The sequence below is a fragment of the Dermochelys coriacea genome, chromosome 10 (genome assembly GCF_009764565.3).
Source record: "Dermochelys coriacea isolate rDerCor1 chromosome 10, rDerCor1.pri.v4, whole genome shotgun sequence".
NCBI lineage: Eukaryota > Metazoa > Chordata > Testudines > Dermochelyidae > Dermochelys > Dermochelys coriacea.
In genome coordinates this window covers 2,480,952-2,502,018 of record NC_050077.1, presented here as the reverse complement: position 1 = coordinate 2,502,018, position 21,067 = coordinate 2,480,952, and the positions used below count along the sequence as shown (strand labels likewise).

At 49.2% G+C, this 21,067-nt stretch overlaps 1 long non-coding RNA gene across 1 annotated transcript; it reads left to right on the top strand.

Annotated features, from left to right (window-relative positions):
* Positions 1-2,354: 2,354 nt before the first annotated feature.
* LOC122456080 lies at positions 2,355-20,652 on the top strand. The gene is made up of 2 exons (XR_006274728.1): positions 2,355-3,000; positions 20,173-20,652. It is a non-coding gene; the product is annotated as an uncharacterized LOC122456080 (long non-coding RNA).
* The last annotated feature ends 415 nt before the right edge of the window (positions 20,653-21,067 follow it).

Below are 21,067 nucleotides of genomic sequence, written 5' to 3'. Positions count from 1 at the left end.
AAGAATTTTAGTTATAAGTTGGGGACGCATCAATTAGAAGTAACGGAAGAGGAGAAGGACCTTGGAGTATTGGTTGATCATAGGATGACTACGAGCTGCCAATGTGATATGGCTGTGAAAAAAGCTAATGCGGTTTTGGGATGCATCAGGAGAGGCATTTCCAGTAGGGATAAGGAGGTTTTAGTACCGTTATACAAGGCACTGGTGAGACCTCACCTAGAATACTGTGTGCAGTTCTGGTCTCCCATGTTTAAAAAGGATGAATTCAAACTGGAGCAGGTACAGAGAAGGGTTACTAGGATGATCCGAGGAATGGAAAACTTGTCTTATGAAAGGAGACTTAAGGAGCTTGGCTTGTTTAGCCTAACTAAAAGAAGGTTGAGGGGAGATATGATTGCTCTCTATAAATATATCAGAGGGATAAATATAGGAGAGGGAGAGGAATTATTTAAGCTCAGCACCAATGTGGACACAAGAACAAATGGGTATAAACTGGCCACCAGGAAGTTTAGACTTGAAATCAGACGAAGGTTTTTAACCATCAGAGGAGTGAAGTTTTGGAATAACCTTCCAAGGGAAGCAGTGGGGGCAAAAGATCTATCTGGTTTTAAGATTCTACTCGATAAGTTTATGGAGGAGATGGTATGATGGGATAATGGGATTTTGGTAAGTAATTGATCTTTAAATATTCAGGGTAAATAGGCCAAATCCCCTGAGATGGGATATTAGATGGATGGGATCTGATTTACTATAGAAAATTCTTTCCTGGGTATCTGGCTGGTGAATCTTGCCCATGTGCTCAGGGTTTGGCTGATTGCCATGTTTGGGGTCGGGAGAGAGTTTTCCTCCAGGGCAGATTGGAGAGGCCCTGGAGGTTTTTTTGCCTTCCTCTGTAGTATGGGGCATGGTTGACTGGAGTGAGGCTTCTCTGCTCCTTGAAGTTTTGAACCATGATTTGAGGACTTCAATAGCTCAGACATGGGTGAGGTTTTTCATAGGAGTGGTGGGTGACATTCTGTGGCCTGCGCTGTGCAGGAGGTCGGACTAGATGATCAGAGTGGTCCCTTCTGACCTTAGTATCTATGAATCTATGAATCTATGAAATATGGATGGTTTGTCATGCCTGCAGTGATGAGGGGGGTTGATTTACTGAGGAAACCCATGAGAGCCCACCCTTCTCAGGATGTCCCTGGTTTTGGACCCAAATTTATCTCCATCCCACCCCAAGCGTGTTGCTTTACTTTCGTTACTGAAAACTGTTCTGTACGCCCAAAATACTGGCTCGTGAGCCTGGGGCTGTTAATGACACTCCTCATTTATAGAGCTCAAAGTGCTTTACAAACAAGGAGTGCTGTTACTCTCACTGTACAGAGGGGGAAACTGAGAAACGCAGCATTTAAGTGACTTGCCTAAGATTACCCAACAAGTCAGTGGGAGAGCCAGGATTAGAGCCCAGATCTCTTGATTCCCAGTTCTGAGCCTGATGAACCAGACTACACTATATTCTCCAGTGCCCTGCCCTTGTGCACTCGTGTATCCCGGTGTAAAATGCTCCTATTCTGAGTCGCACTGGTGTAAATGACTGCATAAAGTGCAGGTCAATTGTATACCGGGCCCAAAGAAATGGAGCTGTGTCTTGTTCCACCACCAGGAACCTTAGGAAGAGGGTTCATTTCCCCTTTTATGGAATCACAGGGGGGTTTTCTCATTGGTATGGAATGGACTGAGAAACAGCGTATGAATTCTGAATAGAGGTGCCTCCAAACTCTGCTGGCTAGCAGGGGCTGGGCTGAGCTATTTTAGGATGGCCGACTTTGTTCCCCAGATGGCCGGGCCCAAGGGAGGAGACAGAGCCAAAGGCAATGCCTGGGTTCAGAGTCTGGAGTACAAAGATTAATAGCAGGTGTTGCCAGGAGCAGGGGACGAAAGCTTTAGCTCACACCAGGCATTTCACACCAGCAGGAGCAAGGCCACATCTAGGGAGATCCCTTCCAGTTCCCTGCCCAGGCTTTTGGAACAACTCCAGAAGTGTAGTGAATCCATCCCAGAGCTTACACTGAGCCCAATATATGCAGGGCCAGGGCTTGGAGAATTTAGCAATGCTCAGACCTCAGTGGATCAGGAGCCAAATTAGCCATCAGCATTACCCAAAAGAGCCACAGGAGTGTGAATCCAGAGTTTCATTTCTATATAGCTAATATTATTCTCCCAGCAAATAAGTTAATAACTTAGTGCAAGTTGATAACTTAATTGGCTAATAACATAGTAGAAGCATTCTGATGGATTAATAGCTTAGATTGGTTAATAATTCAATCCCAGAGTGTTTTGACATCAGGTACTGCAAAGAGCTGCCTGAGACACATGGAAGAGCCACTTGTGGCTCATGAGCGTCAGGCTGAGTCTCACTGGTCTACCCAATGATGAGGCTCAGTTGGGAAGGTCAAACTGAGAGTTAGGGCTCCTGAGAGCCTGGGACACAACCTTATGCTGCTATAAGGCAGGGCAGGGTCTGGCTTGGGGTAATCTCTCAGCAGCTAGAGGTGGCCCATCTGTGGCCACAGCTCAAGTGCAGAGAGAGGAAAGGGAAGTGTCTGAAGTGAGGGAGGAGTCTCTATTTTCTGATTGAGCACTGCAGGGTGGCAAATGCTCGGAGATGCAGAGTAGGTGATAAAGCAGCCAGCTAGCTGGAGTGAGCTTAGCAGGGGAAGTAAAGGGAAGAGATGGTAGAAGCTAGAGATGGAAGAGTCCTATGGGGGCACCTGGGTCCAGGCTTGGCTAGGCCAGGACTGTTCCCTACAGCAGGGCCATGTAATGAAAGAGCCATGCTGAGGGCAGGGAAAGGTCAATGGCATCTACTGAGAGCAGGCCAAACTGTGAGTTCAGCTGGGAAACTGGTAACCAGCTGAGGCCACTACAGACTGAGCTATTGGACCAGCAACTTGATCCAGGCCAGGACCAGCCTGCAAGGATCTCTTAGCACTTCAGCCTGTGATACTGAAGGTAAGAAAACTGTCTAGTGCTACAGACTGAAAATGTCAAAAGGCTGCAGGGCTGACTTCCAGAAATACAGAGCTTGGGGAGTGTTTGCAGCCACTGCTGCTGAGTAACTTTCCTGAACATTGTACTCCTGCTATACAGGGGGCAGGATTCATGGGGCCCACTTAAGGCCGGGGGCAGCCAACTTGCAAAGCAATGGCTGAAAAGACACCCCCCCCCCCCGAAGCTCCCTCCCTCCCTGCACGGAGTTGTGAGGCTGCCCTGTTTGGGTGGAGCTCTGGGACTAGGGCTGGTTGGTCAAGCTGTCCTCCCTTGGCAGGCTGGCTGAGCATGCGGCAATGGTGCAGGAATACCGCACCCTGGTCTAGAAGTGCCCCATTAGTTTTGGTATTGTTTGTTAGTGACCCAGTGCTATTGGTGTTCATGGCACTTCCCAGACAGGTACAAAGGTGAAGTCCCTGCCATTTAGTTTAGAGGGGTAACCTCCTGAGAATTCACACCCAGATGGGCTGGGAGAGAGTCCTGTTGGCACGAGGCTCTGGCACTGGCCTGTCGTTTCCTGGTGCTTGTGTGTTCAGCTCTGTTAATGGCACAGAGTCTGTTGGGAACGGCTAACTAGATTATCCAGGCTGATGTCCGGTGTCGTATAGGCTACCAGCAGCACCCGCACTCTAAACCCAACCACCGAACTGAGACCAAACTATTACATGTCCCAGCAGCCTCACGGGGTGCTGAGAGCAGGAGCGACCAGAGCGCGCCCAGGACGTGAGAGGCCAGAGAGCTTGAGAGCGCGATTGGCCGAGGGGCTAAAAGGTGGAGCGGGGAGGTGTTGGATGCGCAGGCAGCTTGTCCTTGGGCAGCCCTTCTTCAAAGGAGCGAGGCCGCTGACGAGAGGGAGGAGAGGCCGGGACTTGAGGGACAATTTCCGAGCCAGGAACGAGGAGGCCAGTGAGCAGGATGGAGGGCTAGGGCTGGCTTTGCAGAACTGCTGAGGACCCAGAACTCCCTGGGAGCCGAGTGCCCAGCACCTCTGGGAATAAGGCCCTGGAAGCTTTTTGCAAAGGAGGAAGGCAAGTGGCCAGTTGTATTCTTGTCTGGGTGCTGAGCAACTGGGGCCTTGGCCTACCCAGTCGAGCCCCTGTGCTCCGTGCTACATGCACAGAGCTGTGACCACGTGCTGCTAGTGGCATCTGCTTAGTGCCATTTGAACAGTAGCCAAGGCAGGGCACCAGTGGGTTAACAGCCTCCAGAGGAGAGGACCAAGCCACACGAGAATCCAGCCGCCTCTGGAGGCCGAGGGAGAGAGGCTGCAGATCACAGTGCAGGAGGAACTGACCAACTCCAGCAGAGACTCTTTCTGACGAGGAACATTTGGAGAGACCAGGGCTGAATTAGCGACCGTTTCCCTCAATAACAACGATAACCCACTCTGTGCATGCGTGGCACCCTGGGGGCCCCCCTCTTGGTGTGCGGAGTCAGGCATTGCTGGGCAGGGCAGGGCAGGGCGTGGGCTGCCTGCCTGCCAGATCTACTCCAGTAGCCGCAGGCTGGATGCCCATCACCCAGCCGGTTAACTAGACGGGTTCTGCAGCTGTCGCTCTGCTCTGTTCAGGCCACAGCTGCTCTCCTATTCCAGCAGGAGAGAGGGAGGAAAGAGGACGAGCACTGGCAGCTCATGCCAAATTAGTAGCCATAGACAGGGGCAGCGAGTTATGTCTCCACGTTGTACCTTGGCACCAGCAATATTCAGAGCCCAGGGGCCCAGGTCCACCAATATTTGGGGCCGGGTGTCCGTTCTGGCCCCACCTGCCGCCCCCCCCCTCCCCCGAGTGTCCCCCGGCCCCGCTTGCTGCTCCCGGCCTCCCCCCTGTGCCTCCCCGGAGCAAAGCGGCAGGGGTGGGTTCTGGGCACCACCAAAAATTATACAAACCTGCGGCTCCTGGCCATAGACTAGATAACACAGCAGCCCAACGTCGGGGACTGAGCAGGTGGGGAAAATCCTCCTGGTCCAGGGAGGAGGACTGTGGTTTTCCCAACGCCAGGCTGCTTACAGTTCTGCAACAATGTCCACGGCACATACTTGCTTGGCACTCATCGGTCTGCTGAGCCTGTGTATGTGTCCCCCACCTGCTGCCTGTACAAGGGGCTCACCACACAGCCCCTGTGCATGGGGAAAGCAGGATCAAGCACTCCACGTACCAGCCGCTAGGATCAAAGCCACAGCAGCTGTCAGGAAGAGTCTAAAGCTGCGGCATGAATAATTCTGTGGGAAATGTTTGCTCCAGCTGCACAGAAGGGCTGAGGCAGCCACGCGAAATGGGTTGGATCGTACAGGGCCAGCTCAGCAATTTGCAGGGCCCCCCCAAGCACGAGTAGGGGTTGGAGTGGGGAGGCAGGGCCAGGCTTTCCCACTGCGATCCTATTGCCAGAGAAGGAGGTTGGTTTGGCCAGTGCATTACCTCCTCCAGGGGCCACCGAGATCTGATCAGCCCTGTCTCTGCAAATCCCCTGCCTCTAGGTTACAGATCTGCACAGGGCACCAGGGGTAGCTTTGCAACACTTGGAACAAACCCTCCATTCCTTGCTCAGGCTTTACACAGTGACAGCCACATCCATGGGCATCTGCCTGAGGAAAGGCCTCAGCATCTGGCCTCCTGCTCTTAAGGCCAACTCTGGCTGACTAAGACCAGCAGTCACCCACTTAGACTCCCATTGACCGTCGCCAGTGATTCGGTGTGATACGGGAATTAGAGAGCCATGGAAAGATGCCATCTCTGCTGAGCTGATCCCCTAAACTTGCACAGCATGAACAGTCTAGGGGCTGAGTCTCCTTTCTTCTAGCCCAGTATAACCCCTCTGCCTGCTCCTGATTGACCCCATGTAAGTCAAAGGAGAGTCAGGCCCTCGAACAGCAGGGTGCAGTGTCGATTCTCTCCTGGCTTCCATGGGGCTATGCTCCCAAGGTGCCTGGCTCTCCTGGGTTTAGGGCGGCAGGATGGAAAGATGATGCATCATGGCACCAGTGTGAATCCAGCATCTAGTCTGCAAAATGGAACTGTGGATGTTGAGGGTCAGTCATCTCAATGCAGCTCCCGCAGGGTAGCTGTAATTTCTCTCCCAGCCCCGATGGGAATTGTAGGAAAACAGTGCAATTACTAGAAATCTGTTTGGACAGAAAATGCCTCTTTAACTCATTCAGACCTAGGCAAAATTGAAAAGCGAGAAATCTGAAGCAGGTAAATTGCTGTCACTTGAATCTATAAAATGGGGGGGAGAGAGCACAGAATGAACAGTTCCATTATAAACCCAGATGAATGAATGGTGCAATATCCCCAGCTCCCCGGGGAATGGATGAAAGCTTTGCAGAGAGTCTTTAAATGCACCATATATCTCCACTGAATTTCAAGCCAGTTAACTTAGCAGCAAACTGCAAAAATAATTGAAAAGGCTAAAGGATGTCCTATAACCTTAAACCAAATATGAGCCAGTGGTTTTAAATTTTTCTTGGCAAGGCCCTTGGGCTTAAAGGAGATTATTTAATCTCGCTTCCAAATCTTAATTAGCCCATTTCGAACCCATTCTCAGTGGGTTCAGCTAATTTCCTTTTTGTCACTATCTGGTGCTCCTCATATTCCCCGGAAGCTGGAAATAGAAAGCATGGTGCCCCCACTAGCTCCATCTCCATGTTGGGGGACAATCCTGATTCACTGGACTCAAGCTGCAAAACTTGGCCCTGCATGTCAACCCCTGGAAAGACTGGTAGTGTTTGGATCCAGGGCTCTGGTTCAGCCCACTGTAAGTGCACGATACTGAAGCTAATTTAAGTTATGAATCCAGGGTCCATCATTGAAGATGCCCAAAGCTCAGAGTTGTCCAAACTAGATATTATAGTGATTGGGACAGTATAGCTAGAGTTCAAACTGGCTGTATCAGTGCTAAGACAGATCAGAAAGGGGCTGCAGTAGCAAGGAAGTACCAGTAACCCCTATGCAGCTGTACTGGTAGATTTCTATTGCCTTTCAAGCGTTGCTCCGGGCAGTGGCTATGCACTGATAATGGCACATGCAAATCAATAATGGAGCAAGATTGGGCTCTGGTAGGAGAATGGAGTGTTGACTCGGAGAGTGACCTCTGCATTCATCGCTCAAAGAATGCTGACGCCTTGGGCCAGGATACAGAGCGAATCCCACAAGGGTCAGAAATGCAGATGCCTTTGCTATTCTAATGAGCGCTATGGACCCCAGGTGAACAGGGTAATGATGGAGAGAAGCTGCTATTCAACATTGGAGCCAAGCACCTGGCCCAGATTCTGCACACTTTGCACCAAGTGCAAAGCCGCTGGGATCCAGTGGATCTGCCCAGAGGAAAGGAGACATCCCTCTATGTCAGAGATCCCCAGCTGCTGGAATGACCCCTGAGGGCTTTAGAGAGACATGTAACTGATAACATGCCTGAGACTGATCTGGGATGGCCCTGGGATTAAGGAGCTGTAAAAGCCCCATTTGTCCCATTTCCTTCCAGCCGCACCAAGAGTATCTCAGCACGAGCTGAGGGATCTGGGCCTCCGAGCCCAATCCTGCAGCCCTTACTCTGACTTCAGTGGAGCTGGATCTATGGTAGCTTTGCCAGAGTGACTCCTGCAGTACTGGGCTCTCTGTGATGGGAGTAAAGGACCCGGAGCTGAACTCTTACGTACTGCGTGCAATAGAGGTAACATGCTGCTTGTGCCTGGGTCTAGATGGCAGCCAAGCGCGGCAAAGGTAGCTTCGGTACTGGTGCGATGTTTGGTCTGAAGGAAACATCTGGAAGATGCACCTGGTGGCATTTGCAGCAGGTCCATCTTGCATCCATGTGGGCAGGGGCACCAGAAGACCCGTCCTAGAGCTGAGAGCAACAGGAGTTTGATCAGGGAGATCTCAACAGTGGGAGCCTGGCAGATGGGAGCTTTGGGGGTGGGGGCAGTGCCTCTGCGTAGGAGCCAGAGGGGGGACATGTCCTTGCTTCCAGGAGCCGCTTGATGTAAGCGGAGCCTGCACCCCTGCCCCACTCCCATGCCACAACCCCCTGCCCCAACCCTGATTCCCCCTCCCACCCTCTGAATCCCTTGGTCCCAGCCTGGAGCCCCCGCCTGCACCCCAAGCCCCTCATCCTGAGCCCCGCGCCAGGGTCTGCACCCTCAGCCAGAGCCCTCGCCCCCTCTCACATCCCAACCCCCTGAGCCAGCCTGGAGCCCCCTCCCTCACCCTGAACTCCTCATTTCTGGCCCCACCCTGGAGTCCGCACCCCCTGCTGGAGCCCTCACCCCTCTCCCTTACCCCAACCCCCTGAGCCAGCCTGGTGAAAATGAGCGAGGGGGCAGGGCCTCAGAGAAAGGGCGGGGCATGGGCAGGGGCAGGGCAAGGATGTTTGGTTTAGTGCAAGTAGAAAGTTGGCAACCCTAGTTTGCATCCTCCCTTGGCTCACAAGTGAAATGACTCTGGTGGGTGTAACCTTGCTCTTGTTTGTCTGCTTGGCGCTGTTGGGAGCCTGTAATTGAGATGCCTGCTCCTCATGCCACAGGGCTCCTGGCAGTCCGTCTGCCTGGGGTGTCTGTGCAGAGCCATGGGGGGAGAGGAGGCCAGGGGGTGCCTGCCTGGGGTGTCTGTGCAGAGCTGCACATGGGGAGCCTGCTCTCAGGGTGTCTGTGCCATCCTTTGGTCTCTTGCTTTCAGGAGCACCTCATTAACTCCCAGATTTTCAAGAAGCAAAAAAGCCCTAAACTGGGCGCTGTTAGTCAGGCCTCTGAGCCCTTTTCCAGGCTGGCTCCAGAGAGGTTCCCTTTGGGTCATTTGTAGCAGATATTGGGAGGAGTGTGTGCGTGCTCGCTCGCTCGCGCGCGCTCTCTCTCTCTCTCCGCCTCTAGCTGAGGCGTCTCTTACCTCCCCAGCACTGCTCCCTCTAGGCTGCGCATGTGCGCGCACACATAGATCCTAAACCCCGTGCACACGGCGAAACACTGCATGCACAACAATTTGCACAGAAGAAATGTTTTGCGCACACATCCTGTCAAAAATTAGAGGGAACATTGCTCCCCAGCCTGTTCTGCTCTGCACTCCTGTTGGGCTTATTATTGTAAGATACAAGCTAATATTTGACAGCCCTGCAGCCTCGGTGGCATTCCTCTTCCCCCAGAGCAAACGCAGCTGGAGCAATTCTCAATGCTAATTTGATCTCTAGGAAAGCAGGGATTAAGGCCCTCATCCGGCACCTCTGAGATCTGACCTACAATAGATGGCAAATGAATGGCGGCATGTTAAAAGCTAATCAAGTCTCTGCATCTCTAGTCTGCTGCCAGGGATGGGGTGAGCGGCCTGTCCTCTGAGCCAGTGGGTGTGGGGGGGCCTAGCAGAGATTGGGGAGGGAACATTGTACCCTCTCCCCAAGTGTAGCGCTGGGATTGCAGTGCGCTGCTGTGTGGCTGTATCATTGCCATAGTGATGTCACTTAAAGGCTGATCTGCTGGGAGGCAGCCTGTGCGCTGTGCGGTGTCAAGAAAATGAATCCGTTACCCCTGGAAAGAGCCCTCCTAGCACAAGCCTCACTGGGCCTGTCTCTCCTGCCCTCAGAGCTCACCAGGGTCTCTCATTAAACTGTGCACTGGGCTAGAAATGAGCGGCTGGGCTGCTTTGTAGGGAGAATTCCCGGAAACAATCTAGAGTTGCACATGCAGAATGAACACGGAGACCGAGGGCTGGTTAGCTGTCCCTTGGGGAGGCCCAGGATAACGCTGTATTTCTTCTGCCTTTGGGAAGCAGAGAAGCCACTCTGAGCCCAATCCCTGCATTCCCCATCTGCAGAGCCTCTCTGGCTACAGTGGGTCTACTCAATCTGTATTTGCAATGTGAATTACTACCATAATTACGTGATGCTGTGATCGTTCTGCCTCTCTGCTGTCCTGAGCTGTTTCTCCGGGACTAGGCTGGTTGCTTTAAGCCCTTCATCCATTACCCAGCGCGGTTACTAAGTCATGCAAAGTAAAGGATGGAAACTGTGACTGCATTGTGCTCTCAAGCCCAGGGATAGTTGTGAGTTGCAGACAAACGTGGCTGACTCCGCAGAGTTCATGTGACAAAGTGCCCACAAACTGAGCTCCAGCAGGTTGGCTCAGAGGCTGGAGCTTGACAACCCTGTACTGGTAATCTCCCCAGCTGCCTCTCACCTTCTCTCCGTGGTCGTCTAGCCTTGGATGCCCTGCAGGCGACTCCTGGAATGTAACTGGCAGAAGGGATATTCTCCATTTTCCTGGTACGGTTAATGTCTTCAAACTTTTCTATGTGAGCCTGAGGTCTGTAAATTCATCACATCTCAAGCCAAGGGCTTGTTTCAAGAGGCGTGAAGTTTGATGTGAGTGTTTCTCACCGCTCTACTGCCGGGACTCCAGCCTGTTTAGACTCGCTCCTGCACATATCCAGCCGAGACCCACTTTCTACCATAGCACACTCTTGGCAGGAAGACGCATACAATGACCTCCTAGTTCCTTTGGAAAAGGCTAATGCTGCTACACGACATGGAAAAGGTGATACCTAGCACTTCTAGGTCAAACTACATTTTTGGGTTTGGTTATCCTTCATTGTTAAGGTCCTTGTGTTGACCTTCTTCAAGACCTGGATGATGGGTGACTCGGCTCTATTGAACCATAAAAATGGTGCCCGCGCCCAAAGGGTTATTGAGTCCTGGTGCAGCAGCCTGAGAAGGTGGCAGTTCAGCACTGCAGTGCTATCAGAGCCCTTCTTAAAGACTGTTTCATTAAACATTAAAAACAGCAGCTGCTCCCAGAATAAGGGGCTGGTTAAAGACAGCAGAAACAGTTTGCAATTAAAATGTGTTTATCTTAGAAAAAGCCCCACAAACTTGTAATTACAATGTTAGTACCAAGGTTAAGATTTCATGGTCTGCACTGAGAGAGGCCATTGCCTTCCCCATTAGAAAAATAGCAGTGCAGGCTAACTTGCTGCTAGATAAATCAGTGCCGTTGCATTGTCCTGTGTGCCAGGGGTGCCTGTGGGGACTTGCCAACATGTATGTACCTGCCATGTGCTGGCGTGGTCCTGTCTCCATGGAATGTGTTGTCATCCCGGCAGGAATGCTGAGCACTCCTTATGGGGGAGGTGGGGGGAATATACAGGGACTGGCCCCACTACAGCATCCCTCGGGATAAGGGCCTGTATTGGTCAATTCAGCTGTCCAGGTCAAATTAGCCCTTTTTGCAATTACCAGAAGCCTTGCCCACTCGGCTAGGCTGAAGACCTGCTAGTTGGCCTTCCGCTTCACCCTGTCTCTGCTTGGCCTTTCGTTTGGGGTAGGAATAGAGGCCCACATTATAGGAGGGTAAACTATGGTTTTAAATTGAGTTTGGATCTTAGCACCAGTGATGGGCCCAAAGCACCTGACCAAAAAGACTGAGATCATGAGAAAGAAGGGTTGTGTGTGTGAAATTTGTAGTGACCCTTCGAAATACCAGTGTTCTCTTGTGTAAGGTTTTGGAATGAGGCAATAGAAATGAAGAAAACAAGGTTAACTGGGCATTAGGTGCAGTAAATAATTGGTTAGAAATGCTTAGTCAAGTAATTGGGAAGACGTATGGCAAAATAAGAGAAGACAACCTTGAGAAAGGGGCCCATCCATTAATCTTGTCTTAACTGGGCAAGAGAACAAGATTCAGCCCTATCTGCTTTAGCTGACGATGGCTAAGGTCCAATAACCAGCAATGACATCACTTGTTTGTTATGGTGTATAGAAAAATAATTTTTTTGGGGGGGGGGATTTCCAAAGCTTTTCCTTACCCCTCTGGGGCCACGCCATGACGGAAAGGAGTCTCGCAGGCCTGATGCAGTGTGAGTATTCGGCCAATGCTTATTGCGGTATTGTTGCTGGGATAGAGAATGTAGGTGTGCGTAAAGGCTTATATTTGTGATTTTTTTTTTTGTTATCAACACTAGTGACCTTTGGACTAATACAGGAATGCTTGAGTGGGAACTGAGTTGTGACAAACATTAATAAAATGATTCGGACAATTATTTAAACATATGGTCTCTTGCAAGACAGAATTAATCTGTCACCTTTCTGACCTACTGATGAGCCCAAACTTACCTCTTCCCTTCCCAATGCCCCCTCTGTTCAGTGTGGGAATGCCTTCCCTGAGCTGACACTCTCTCCTCGGTCATGTCCCACCCCTAGACAACATCTCTTGAGTGCCTACAAGAAATGAGTCAAAGGCACTTTATATATATTTCAGAGATTTTTTTTTTTTTTCTAAAAAACCAAAACCACCTTTTGACAAGTAACTGCCTTGTCCCAGGGCTGTAACCCCTGCTTCTCCTTCTCGCTATCTGCCCCTCCACACACACCATTGTTGCATCATGTCTGAAACAAGATTGTAAGTTCTTTGGGGCAGGGACTCCGTTATCTGTGCAGCGGGGCACCAGTGCACACTTGGGTGCTCAATAATAATAATGCACACTTCACACCTCAGTGTCAGGTTTGATTCCCCTCTCACCAAGTCAGCAGTAGATGACCCAGCTGAACCTGCCTTGACCTGGGAGATGAAGCCTCAGGAGCTCTGCTAGACTAATCATCCAAAGCAGACAGACCACTCCACTCAGGAGGGAGTGTGGGATGCAGGGACATGTAGTTGAACATGATGGCCACTGCAGTTTGGTCTGTAACGAAAACAAGGGCAAAATTTAATTTCCTGGTCTTGAGGCTGAACTTTGGGCACCCCTTATCTTCTAGCCATCTGCCAGTTGGGCACTGCTTTGCTACAGCACGCTGCCTTAGCCATGAGAACTCCCCTCTTTCCACTCTGAATGCTGGCAGGTCAAAACCACGAAAGGTTCATTAGTCCCACTACTGCTCTTGAGAGCTCTCCGTCCACTGCATTCCATTGCTTGCATAAGTAGCAACAACTTGCCATGGGAGATCTTATTGTCTAATCTGATTAGGAACAGCACTCCTTTTTAGTGTGCCAAGCTCCATCTCCACCTGGGCAATTCCAAAAGCTTGGTCCGTTCGAAGTGCTTAGACTTAGAAAACTGCTTTGATTCAGACGAGCTGTGTTTCTGTGCAAATATGTCTCAGTGCCCTCCACCCTTCCCCACCTGCACTACTGATTTGCCCGGTGTTTGACTGTTTCTGTAGTGTTGGGTTTTGGTTTTTTTTCCCGGTTATTTTGCTCTGCTCTTCACTGCTGCTTCGGGGGATAATCTGAAGCAGCTACAACCAAGTAATCCAAATCAGGACCAGAGAAATGTTGAGAGAGTCTGATAATTGCCCCAAAGTTGAGCTGCTTTCTCAGCAGAACCAGCCAAACTGCTCGGTGCTTCAAAATTTGGCCCAGAACTTCATAAACTTTTCATCCCCCGGTTCAGGCTTTCAGGTGGAGGCTTGTGTGAGTTCTTTCTACGGGCTGTGGGTCACTTAGTGCTGGTGATGGTGATTGACTCCGGATCACACAGCTTACCTGCTCCTGGGCAGTCAGTTTTTTACCTCCACCTCACACAAATGGGGTGTGATTTTGTGGTGGTGATCCTTTACATAAAGAATACTGCCGGAAGCCTTTGATTACAGAGACGTGATTTATACTAAAGGCGAATCCCACATCCTCTTTCTGCAGGATATTTTTGTTGCACCTCATTTTGTGTCTTTGTCCCACTTCTGGGCTTTAATGGAGGGTAGGGAGGAAGCTTGTGAGGGCTGCTCCAAAATAATATCAAACTCACTCCTCCTCCTGGCCCCTCACCTAGGGAGCTCAGGGCACTTGTTGAGCTTTAGTTCTTTACAGCCCATAAGAACAAAGTAGGTAGGGAAGAGGGAACGTGGGTGCTGAGAGGCTAAGTGACTTGGCCATGGTCATACAGGATGCATGTGGCAGCACTGGGAGAAGAGGTCTGGTCTCCTTTATCTGTCAACTAAAACAGCAACTCTGCTCAGGTACCTAGATTTTGCTTGCAAGTGACAAAGGGAACTGAATCCCTAGTGGCAGGGCATAAACTCACTGGCTGTGAGGCTTGGGGAGGACTTGTTCCCCATCTACAGCAATATGCAATTGTCCAGGTGCATTATGGGGGATTTTCACCCAACTCTGAAGTGTCCAGCACCGACCATCGCCAGACGGGATAGCAGATGTGATCCAATACACACCTCCTCTGCTGCTGAATCTTCGCTTGAGGCAAATCCTGCTCCCCCACTCTGGCCACAGTGGGGTCTTGTTGTCAGAGGGGGAAGAATGAGTTTGTTGGCTGTCATCTTGCCTGCCACTAGAGAAACTGGGGCCCTCAGAGCTGAATCAGGAATTCTTTGCCTCGGTCTTCACGACTGAGGATGTGAGGAAGATTCCCAAACTTGAGCCAGTCTTTTTAGCTGACAGATCTGAGGAGCTGTCCCAGACTGAGGTGTCGCTAGAGGAGGTTTTGGAACCAATTGATAAACTAAACAGTCATAAGTCACCAGGACCTGATGGGATTCACTTGAAGGAACTCAAATGTGAAATTGCAGAACTACTAACTGTCGTCTGTAACAGATCATTTAAATCTGCTTCTGTACCAAGTGACTGGAGGGTAGCTAATGTGACCCCAATTTTTAAAAGAGCTCCAGAGGTGATCCTGGCAATTAGAGGCCGGTAAGCCTGACTTCAGTACCGGGCAAACTGGTTTAAACTATAGTAAAGAACAAAATTGTCAGACACACAGATTAACATAATTTGTTGGGGGAAGAGTCAACGTGGTTTTTGGAAAGGGAAATATATGCCTCACCAATCTACTAGAATTCTTTGAGGGGGTCAACAAGTGTGTGGACAAGGGGGATCCAGTGGATCTAGTGTATTTTCAGAAAGCCTTTGATAAGGTCCCTCACCAAAGGCTCTTACGCAAAGTAAGCTGTCTTGGGATAAGAGGGAAGGTCCTCTCATGGATTGGTAACTGGTTAAAAGATAGGAAGCACAGGGTAGGAATAAATAGTCAATTTTCAGAATGGAGAGGTAAATAGTGGTGTCCCCCAGGGCTCTGTTTTGGGACCCAGTCCTATTCAGTATATTCATAGAGGATCTGGAAAAAGGGGTAAACAGTGAAGTGACAAATTTTGCCAATGATACAAAACTTCTCAGGATAGTTAAGTTCCAGGCAGACTGCGAAGAGCTACAAAAGGGTCCCACAAAACTGGGTGACAGATGCAATTTTGTTGCCCCATCAAAATGGAATTTCATCTGCCAAGTAATGCACATTGGAAAACATAATCCCAACTATACATATAAAATGATGGGGTCTAAATTAGCTGTTACTACTCAAAGAGATCTTAGAGTCACTTTGGACAGTTCTCTGAAAACATCCACTCAATATGCAGCAGCCATCAAAAAAAGTGAACAGAATGTTGGGAATCATTAAGAAAGAGACAGATCAGACGGAAAATGTATTGTCTCTATAAATCCATGGTACGCCCACATCTTGAATATTACATGCAGATGTGCTTGCCCCGTCTCAAAAAATCTATTAGAATGGGAAAAGGTTCAGAAAAGGGGCAACAAAAATGACTAGGGGTATGGAACAGTTGCCGTATGAGGAGAGATTAATAAGACTGGGACTTTTCAGCTTGGCAAAGAGATGACTAAGGGGGGATATGATTGAGGTCTATAAAATCATGACTGGTGTGGAGAAAGTAAATAAGGAAGTGTTAGTTTCACACAATGCACAGTCAACCTGTGGAACTCCTTGCCAGAGGAGGATGTTGTGAAGGCCAAGACTTTAACAGGGTTCAAAAAAGGACTAGATAAGCTCATAAAGGATAGGTCCAGCAATGGCTATTAGCCAGGATTGGCAGGAAGGGTGTCCCTAGTCTCTGTTTGCCAGAAGCTGGGAATGGGCAACCAGGGATGGATTGCTTGATGATTACCTGTTCTGTTCATTCCCTCTCAGGCACCTGGCTATGATGGGTTCCCCCAGCTGGTACCACTGAGCCCTCTGACCCACCAGCCTCTCACACTGTGCTGCTGTGACAAGTTGCAAAGCCCTCCAAGCTTACACTTTCACCAACATTCACGCAGGTAGGGACACACCCAGCTGCAGTCACATGCAGGCTCTCTAACCACCAGCTTCCCAACCTAGGACCCTAGAGCAGTACCGTCCTGCCCTTGTCTAATGTGGCCAGTATATGGGTTTAACAGCCAGTCCGCCTCTCCCTCAGCATGAAGAGGGCCAGCTTGTAGTAACCAAGCTGAGATTTTCCCCAAACACCTTAGTCAAATGCAAACTGGTATGGATTAAAACATAAAATAAGTTTATTAACTATAAAAGGATAGATTTTAAGTGATAGCAAACAGATCAAAGCAGATTACCTAGTAAATAAACAAAACCGCAAACTGAGTTTAACATACTAGAGAGGTAGGATATAAATTAGCAAATTCTCACCCTGAATGATTAACAGGCTGGCAGATCCTTAAGGCACAAGCTGCCTTTGCTTCGCAGCTTGGCTTTCCCAGGTTTTCATACACAGGCTAGAAATCCCTTTAGCCTGGGACCATCACTTCCCCCAGTTGATCTTTTTCCTCAGGTGTTTTCAGGTGTGGTATTGTAGGGAGAATGAGGTACCCACATGATGTCATTTTCCCCCTTTATATCTTCTTCCCACTTGCTGGAAAGCTCTTTTGCTGTGACGTGGGTCAAACAGTTCCCTTTGTGTAGTGCTATCGCGGAGAGGTTTCTATTGTACACAGTTCCTGGGGTAACCCTTGTGCCTGTGTGCATTTCCTCAATAAGCCATGAACGTTGTTTGGCCTTTTTACTGTTGTACCTGAAAGGCAGCTTGTTGGTGACGTTGAAAACACCATGTGTTTCAGTAACACACACACACACACACACACACACACACACAATGAAACTCAGTAACTTCACATACGACAAGAGCACATACAATCCAACGAGATATTAATGTTTAGCAGATAAAGACTTTTAAAATGCTACTTCACAAGGCATGCTTTGTACAAAACATCCTAATTACTTGACAGTGGTGAATATTGGGGTCCCAGGGTGTCACACTGGCATTGGCCGCTGTCGGAAGACAGGATACTGGGCTAGATGGACCTTTGGTCTGACTCAGTGTGGCTGTTCTTATGGTCTTAGGAGTCTCTACATTTTGAGCCAAAGATCCAGGCTGTCAAGCTGTGAGCTGCAGGAGACCCATATCCCCTGAGATTCGGACACAGAGGGGGACCAGTAACTTACTGAATACCAGCTTATCCACTGAGATGCATAGTGTGGAGAAGGGGAAGTGGGGGTGACCAGCAGATCTGCAACTCTCTCCACTGGCCATTTCTCCTAGTCAGGGAGGCCCAGCACCCCACCTGGGTGCTCCCTCTCCAGTGGTCTCCATGGAACTCCCCAGAAAGTGGGCTGGTTGCTGAGATCAGGAGCTGGCCCTTGCTGATCAGAGTATCCTCTGACCCTCTTGTAGCTGTGGGGGTGCCTTGTGCCCTCTCTAGCCCAGTTCACTCTCCAGTCAGTGAGCCTGTCTGACTTTCCTAGTAGAGATTCCCTGTCTCTTCTTTCAGAGTAGCAGCCGTGTTAGTCTGTATTCGCAAAAAGAAAAGCAGTACTTGTGGCACCTTAGAGACTAACAAATTTATTAGAGCATAAGCTTTTGTGAGCTTCAGCTCACTTCATCGGATGCATTTGGTGGAAAAAACAGAGGAGAGATTTATATACGCACACCGAGAACATGAAACAATGGGTTTTTCATACACACTGTAAGGAGAGTGATCACTTAAGATAAGCCATCACCAGCAGCAGGGGTGGGAAAGGAGGAAAAACTTTCATGGTGACAAGCAAGGTAGGCTAATTCCAGCAGTTAACAAGAATATCAGAGGAACAGTGGGGGGTGGGGGGGAGAAATAACATGGGGAAATAGCTTTACTTTGTGTAATGACTCATCCATTCCCAGTCTCTATTCAAGCCTAAGTTAATTGTATCCAGTTTGCAAATTAATTCCAATTCAGCAGTCTCTCGTTGGAGTCTGTTTTTGAAGCTTTTTTGTTGAAGTATAGCCACTCTTAGGTCTGTAATCGAGTGACCAGAGAGATTGAAGTGTTCTCCAACTGGTTTTTGAATGTTATAATTCTTGACGTCTGATTTGTGTCCATTCATTCTTTTACGTAGAGACTGTCCAGTTTGGCCAATGTACATGGCAGAGGCATTGCTGGCACATGATGGCATATATCACATTGGTAGATGCGCAGGTGAACGAGCCTCTGATAGTGTGGCTGATGTGATTAGGCCCTATGATGGTATCCCCTGAATAGATATGTGGACAGAGTTGGCAACGGGCTTTGTTGCAAAGATAGGTTCCTGGGTTAGTGGTTTTGTTGTGTGGTGTGTGGTTGCTGGTGAGTATTTGCTTCAGATTGGGGGACTGTCTGTAAGCAAGGACTGGTCTGTCTCCCAAGATCTGTGAGAGTGATGGTTCGTCCTTCAGGATAGGTTGTAGATCCTTGATGATGCGTTGGAGAGGTTTTAGTTGGGGGCTGAAGGTGACGGCTAGTGGCGTTCTGTTGTTTTCTTTGTTGGGCCTGTCCTGTAGTAGGTAACTTCTGGGTACTCTTCTGGCTCTGTCAATCTGTTTCTTCGCTTCAGCAGGTGGGTATTGTAGTTGTAGGAATGCATGATAGAGATCTTGTAGGTGTTTGTCTCTGTCTGAGGGGTTGGAGCAAATGCGGTTATATTGTAGAGCTTGGCTGTAGACAATGGATCGAGTGGTATGATCTGGATGAAAGCTAGAGGCATGTAGGTAGGAATAGCGGTCAGTAGGTTTCCAATATAGGGTGGTGGTTATATGACCATCGCTTATTAGCACCGTAGTGTCCAGGAAGTGGATCTCTTGTGTGGACTGGTCCAGGCTGAGGTTGATGGTGGGATGGAAATTGTTGAAATCATGGTGGAATTCCTCAAGAGCTTCTTTTCCATGGGTCCAGATGATGAAGATGTCATCAATGTAGCGCAAGTAGAGTAGGGGCATTAGGGGATGAGAGCTGAGGAAGCGTTGTTCTAAGTCTGCCATAAAAATGTTGGCATACTGTGGGGCCATGCGGGTACCCATCGCAGTGCCGCTGATTTGAAGATATACATTGTCCCCAAATGTGTGATAGTTATGGGTGAGGACAAAGTCACAAAGTTCAGCCACCAGGTTAGCCGTGACAGTATCGGGGATACTGTTCCTGACGGCTTGTAGCCCATCTTTGTGTGGAATGTTGGTGTAGAGGCTTCTACAGCCATCGTGGCCAGGATGGTGTTTTCACGAAGATCACCAATGGACTGTAGTTTCCTCAGGAAGTCGGTGGTGTCTCGAAGATAGCTGGGAGTGCTGGTAACGTAGGGCCTGAGGAGGGAGTCTACATATCCAGACAATCCTGCTGTCAGGGTGCCAATGCCTGAGATGATGGGGCGTCCAGGATTTCCAGGTTTATGGATCTTGGGTAGCAGATAGAATACCCCAGGTCGGGGCTCCAGGGGTGTGTCTGTGCGGATTTGTTCTTGTGCTTTTTCAGGGAGTTTCTTGAGCAAATGCTGTAGTTTCTTTTGGTAACTCTCAGTGGGATCAGAGGGTAATGGCTTGTAGAAAGTGGTGTTGGAGAGCTGCCTAGTAGCCTCTTGTTCATACTCCGACCTATTCATGATGACAGCACCTCCTTTGTCAGCCTTTTTGATTATGATGTCAGAGTTGTTTCTGAGGCTGTGGATGGCACTGTGTTCTGCATGGCTGAGGTTATGGGGTAAGCGATGCTGCTTTTCCACAATTTCAGCTCGTGCACGTCGGCGGAAGCAGTCTATGTAGAAATCCAGGCTGCTGTTTCGACCTTCAGGAGGAGTCCACCCAGAATCCTTCTTTTTGTAGTGTTGGCAGGAAGGTCTCTGTGGGTTAATATGTTGGTCAGAGGTGTGTTGGAAATATTCCTTGAGTCTGAGACGTCGAAAATAGGATTCTAGGTCACCACAGAACTGTATCATGTTCGTGGGGGTGGAGGGGCAAAAGGAGAGGCCCTGAGATAGGACAGATTCTTCTGCTGGGCTTAGAGTATAGTTGGATAGATTAACAATATTGCTGGGTGGGTTACGGGAACCATTGTTGTGGCCCCTTGTGGCATATAGTGTCTCACAGGAGCACAGTCTCCCTCTGCTCAGTGCCCAGATGGAATTTCCAGGGTCAAAGAATCATGTGCATTTTGTGATAATTAGTCCAGAAGATGCAGGCCAGGGAGAGCAAGGATGCTGTGGTTGAAACCTCAGCTCATGTACTCTGAGGCCTTTCAGCAGTAGCCTGAGCTGACCAATGAATGCCCCTTCCAGAGTATCTCAGCTAGGATTCATTTACCTCAAGAAAGGGATACCTGGGTCTGGGTTTCCTTTCTCCTGTCTGTCCAGGACTCTGCATCATCTTCTCCTGATGGCTCCTGAGTGCTGGATTGCAAATGTTCCAACACCTCCAAAGAAATGATCACAGAAGGAGAGAAGAAAAACCTCCAAACTCCACCTTGCCCTACGAACTTCAGTCTAAACTGAGATGCAAACCCACTATTGCCAGCTCCCCGCATTCAATGAGATTTTAAAAATGAAATAAAATTTGGGCTCTTTTTGTTTCCCTTCTGGTTTTTGAGCCTTTAGGGTGAACTTGTGGCACATTTTCAAGTTTTTTCTCTGCAACTATCAGGGCTAGAAACATTATTTTTGAAAAACAAGAGAGGAGATTCTCATGGAATCACATGACTCCAGGAATTGGGACTTCAAGAAAAACACCAACTAGTGCAAGACCCACAATAAAATCATGAGATTCACAAAATTGCAAATCACAAGCCATTTGCACTAGGATGCGAATAGGATCCGTTACAGGGATGCCGCCTGTACTGGAAATCTGAGTTTTAGTCTATGGTCTTATTTCATAGAATTAAGTAAAAAAGAGCCTGAGAACAGCTGCAGTAAGCTGGCTCTGAGCTAGTGGAGAAGTTAATAAATTACTATCACTGTCAATCCCCTGTGCTTTTTCCTTGAGGTTCAAG